Source organism: Gossypium arboreum, chromosome 3 (genome assembly GCF_025698485.1).
Source record: "Gossypium arboreum isolate Shixiya-1 chromosome 3, ASM2569848v2, whole genome shotgun sequence".
Taxonomy (NCBI): domain Eukaryota; kingdom Viridiplantae; phylum Streptophyta; class Magnoliopsida; order Malvales; family Malvaceae; genus Gossypium; species Gossypium arboreum.
In genome coordinates, this window is record NC_069072.1 from 76,033,057 (window position 1) to 76,038,379 (window position 5,323).

At 35.1% G+C, this 5,323-nt stretch overlaps 1 non-coding gene across 1 annotated transcript; it reads left to right on the top strand.

Annotated features, from left to right (window-relative positions):
- Positions 1 to 4,659: 4,659 nt before the first annotated feature.
- LOC128291392 (small nucleolar RNA R71) lies at positions 4,660 to 4,766 on the top strand. Its single transcript, XR_008281166.1, has one exon. It is a non-coding gene; the product is annotated as a small nucleolar RNA R71 (small nucleolar RNA).
- Positions 4,767 to 5,323: the final 557 nt, after the last annotated feature.

Here is a 5,323-nt window from a genome sequence, read left to right on the forward strand (position 1 = left end):
ATTCCTAAGGTTCAAATGGGATTTCTTGCTTATCGAACTGTCGTTGAACTCATCGTAGGGTTAAACTCATCCACACAATCAATCATATAGTTCATGCAATATTAAAGCATTTAAATACAATTATATTAAAGCTTATTTAACATACGAATTTACCTCGGTTACAAAAATGACTATAAGTTCGACTTAGTCCACAACCTTGTTCTTTCCCTGGTCTAAACTCAAACTTCATTTTTCTTGATCTATAATATCAAATTTAACTTATTTAATCATCACATTATTCAATTTGGCCCAAAAATACACTATGGAAAAAATTTCATTTTTGCCCCTAACCTTTTGACATTTTACATTTTAGTTTCTAGGCTCGTAAAATGAATTTCTTTCAATTCCTCACAACCTAAGCCTAGCAAAACCTTTTTCATGCTTATGACAACCCACTTTTTCATTTATTCACATTTTTCTACCCATTTTATAGACTTTTACAAATAAGTCCCTATTTGTCATTTTTACCGAAAATCACTTTACAAAAGTCATTTAACAAACAACAAACATGCATTTTCTACCATCAAACATCAAAATACATACATGTTCAACATAGGTAAAATTTTAAACTTCATCTTTCTTTCAAATTAGCCCTTGAAATAGCTAAATCAAGTTACAACAATCTCAAAAATATAAAAATCGTTAAAAACGGGACAAAGACAGACTTACAATCGAGCTTGGAAGTTGGCCAAACCTTAGCTATGGCTTCTCCTTGTAAAATTCGGCTAGGGGAGTTAAATTGAAGAAGATGGACACTTTTATTTGTTAATTTTGTCTTTATTTACCAAATGACTAAAATGCCCTTAATGAAAAACTTCTAAATTTTACCTAACCATGTCCATTTTTGTCCAAACTAATATAATGGTCTAATTACCATTTAAGGACCTCTAATTTAGAATTTCATAACAATTAGACACTTTTAACATAAAGAACTCAAGTTTTGCACCTACTGCAATTTAGTCCTTCTAGTCAAATTGGACACTCAATCGAGAAAATTTCTTAACAAAATTTTCACACAATTATTCTATCATGCTATAGACCTTAAAATAATAATGAAGCTAACTCAGATTAGGAGTCATCGGAGATTGCATCACACTATCAATCTTTCACTTTGGTACTTTTGAGCTTATGTTTTTGGTTATACGGCATGTATAGGAGTTATGGTCATTTTGGTATATAGTTTGGTAATGGGTTTAGCCATTTAGGTTGGCTTGTAATGCGATCCTAGCCGCATCATGTTATGAATCGATGACACAAGGAATGGCCTAAACACAAGGGGCCCAAGTACAAAATGAAATTTAACTTCGATTTGTTAATTTGTGTGTAGGTCTTAATTGATCAAACATGGGGTGGAAACCATGTTGGCTTTATCGAATAATCAAGGACGTTCAACTCAAGTGTTCTATGCAACTTGCTACAAGCTCATTTAGCTCATTTATAGCTCAGCCTCACTCATTGAGCTTAACATTATTTGATTTTAGATTGTCCATCAATTTACTGGAATAACTAATTCGGTTTAGCTCAATTTTAGCTTTCTTTAGTTTTTTGCGTTTAAGTTGCTGGAATAATTAATTTGGGTTTAGTTAAATTATTTTAATTAGCTCAAATAATTAAGGCAGTGTTTATGTTGTGTCATAAATTAAGTAGGATTTAAATATGCATTAATCTAAATGTATTTAATGTGTTTTATTTAGTTAAGCAATTTATTATGTCTTAAGTTCATTTAATATTCCTTAGTTAGCACAACTATTTAATATGTCCTAGGATCAAACATTTTAATTATGTCTAAAGTTTAGACAACTTAATTGGTGTCTTGAATATGTCCTAATCTGATTGTTAATTCTTCTTGTAGGAGTTCACACCTGCTGATTAGCTAGTCAAATTCATGGGACCGCATTAAAGAGAATACATGCACCCAGCTAGTTCATGGACGGCATTAATAGGGAGCTGCTGATTGCTATCCTCCAAGTACCATTTTTGTGGAGAGCAAAGGCCACTAGCACATTCACACTATACCATTCAATTGCAGTTGATTTCACACCTTAGAAGCTGCCTAAATTTGCATGTTCACACTTGGGAAGCTGATTGAATTCTTGTGTTCACACCTAAAGCCTACTGAGGTGCCAAGCTGATTTTAATAGCTCAAAAAAACTGTTCAGCTAATCAAAGCAGCACATTAAAGCTTGTTCTTTTCTTTTGGCTGAACCTAAAGTGTCCATTCAGCTCATCATTTATTCTAAATTAAGCTAATTGGCTTAGGAAACTACAAGGGATGTTTAAGGAAGCTTCCAAGCAATTTCAGCTCAATTAAGATGATCACAAGTTGTCCATTTAGATTACTTAGTGTCCATTCGGCTAGCTTAAGCATTGAGCTATAAATATGAAGCTCTTGATTTGTATTTCAAAGTTTTGATCAATTTATGAACTATTTTGTTCTTGTGAGAATTCAACTCTCCTTGTTCTCTCTAAGACTGAACTGACTTATCAAGCTTAGCTTGTGGCATCATTCCTTCCTTGTTTAACTGAACTTATCACTTTCAAAGTGTAAAGGTCAACCATACATTTTGTTCCTATCTTGCTAGATAGTGGGTCAAGGTTAACCAAGTTACTTCCATTACCATTTCCACCGATTTCACTGAAGTCCTATTTAAGACTCGGGTCAACAACTATCTATATTGTTGGCTCTATCTTATCCCTTAGCCTAATTCATCGATCCATCACCAAACTATCCTTAAACCCTTTTGTTTTGAACCTATCTATCAACCCTTCCTTAGCCATTTTTGAAACAACCTATTCTTACTTAATTTTATGATCGGGCAACCTAAATGACTTGAATTATCACCGAGGCAAGATTGTATCAGCTTGTAAATGTTAAGTGTTTGGTTTTGTGTATAGCCATGAGAATTGGCTTATTCTGGTATATTTGGTGATGTGTATATATATGTGCAAATAGCTTTTGTTATGTATTTGGTAATTGCTATGTAATTTCTTGTGGTGAATGGTTGTTTATGAATTGGCATTTTGAGTACCATTTGGTTGAAAATTTGAGATAGATATACTTGTGATTTTAGGCCAATTAGTGCATAGTTGGATGTGACTATTTTGGTGATTTGAGAATGTGAATTTGGTATGAAATTGAATAGCATTTTGTGGTACTTGTGTGCCTTGTAGTTGCTGGTATTGATATAGCATGAATTGAACTTGGATTAGATGAGTTTAATGCCATTTTAATTTGTGGTTATATGCAAATTTGGTTGATGTAGGTGAATGAAAATTGGGTTAGAAAAATGGCTTGGTAAATAGCCTATTTTTGTCCACAAGGCAGAGACACAGGCGTGTGTCTCAGTCGTGTGTGACACACGGTTAGGTGACACCACCGTGTGTCCCCTGTTGTTTAATTAGAAATCAAGTCAGTATGCTCTAAACGGCCTAATACATGGGCGAGTGACTTGGACATGTAGGACAAGTCAGTGTACCCTACAGGTTTAGCACGACTTAGGACATGGCTTGGCACACGGGCGTGTAAGGCCTTTTCGAATGGCACATGGGCTGGTCATACAGGCGTGTGGTTGGCCGTGTGACCCAAGTCAGAGAGTTACACAGGGTCAGACACGGGCTGGGACACGACCATGTGATCCTGTTTCAAATGTCCACACGGCCTATGTCACGGGCGTATCTTTGGCCATGTGAGACAGACAATTGGGCTACATGGGCGTGTGTCCCCTACATTTTGTAAAATTTTCTAAGTATCACCAAAATTTCTTGAGATATCGGTTTAGTCCCGAACCACTTCTAAAGCATGCTTTAGGCCTCGTAAGCTCGTATTAGGGACTTGATGTATGTTTGTGAATCGTTTATATTTGAAATTGAAAAATGCATGAGAAATGTATGTTTTATTGTGTAATAAGTTCGGTAATGCTCTGTAACCTTATTTCGACGACGAATACGAGCAAGAGGTGTTACACTTGGTTTTCTAAAGCCCTTAAATATGCAGCTTGACTCCGTATTACATCATCGTTCTTGGCCATGTATTCCTTCAATAGAGCTTCCATAGATGAAGATGAAGATAAACTTTGCTAAACATTTTGCTGTAGCATAGGTGGATTGTATCCAAGTGGTGCACTTGTGACATTTTGTCAAACAACATTATTGGAATTTCCCGCTGCTTGAGTACTCCAATTGAAATTAGGTTATTCTTTCCATCTTGGATTGCATGTATGGGAATATGGGTTATTACTTTGATTGAAATTTCCCATGTAACATACTAAAGTTGGGTTTGATAGGTATTCATCAAAAACATGATTTTCCTATAATAAACACATGTTACTTCTGTCGCTTTCATTACTACACTACTGCTGGTCCTTTCGATGTTTTAATCATATTAGTTAGGGATGATACCTAAGCTATTAATGTAGTGGTCGAATCAAGCTCCAATAACTCATCTTTCAGTACCCACTCTTATAGTCAGATATTGATAATCATTGTTAGCTATCCTTTTCAAAATATCATATGCCTCATTTTATGATTTATCTAGCAAAGTCCCATTGGTAGATGCATCAACTACCATTCGTGTAAGTGCATCCAATCCATTATAAAACATTTTCATTTGTGTCCAATGTTAAACCATGCATCGGGCATTTTCTAATCAATTCCTTGAATCACTCTCAAGCTTCATACAATGTCTCATCTTCAGATTATCGAAAAGATGTAATAGCGTTCCTCAATTTGGCATTCATGTTTGAAGGGTTGTATCGCAACAAAAACCTTTGAAAAAGTTCATTCCAAGATGCCATAGTTCCTGACGGCAAAGCATTCAACCATGCTCTAGCACGATCTTGCAATGAGTAAGGAAATAGCTTGAGTCTCAAGGCATCTTCAGGAACACCTTACTGCCTGAATGAATCTGTAACACCCTAAACCCGGCCTAGACACTATGGTCGAATCTGGTGTGTTGCATCAAAGCGTCGTTCAAAAATGGAGTTGTCATTAAAAGTTTATTTCTAAAAGTAAAATCTTTTGTACGGGGTTAGCAAATCATCTTGTCACATACGTTTGCTCAAAATATTTGCCTTTGGGATATTAATTCCACTTAAATCGCGGAAGCTCTTTTGAAAACTTTGTTGTTTAAAGCTCATGTTCTTTAGAAAATCGTGAATAGTTTAAAAACTCGAGTTTTCCTAGACTAGCATTTTAATGTAAGAAATCAAAATCCCATTAAAAGTTAAAAACCCCCAAATAGCCTTATTAGATAACTAAAACCTAAATATGAAAGCTTAAATAAATT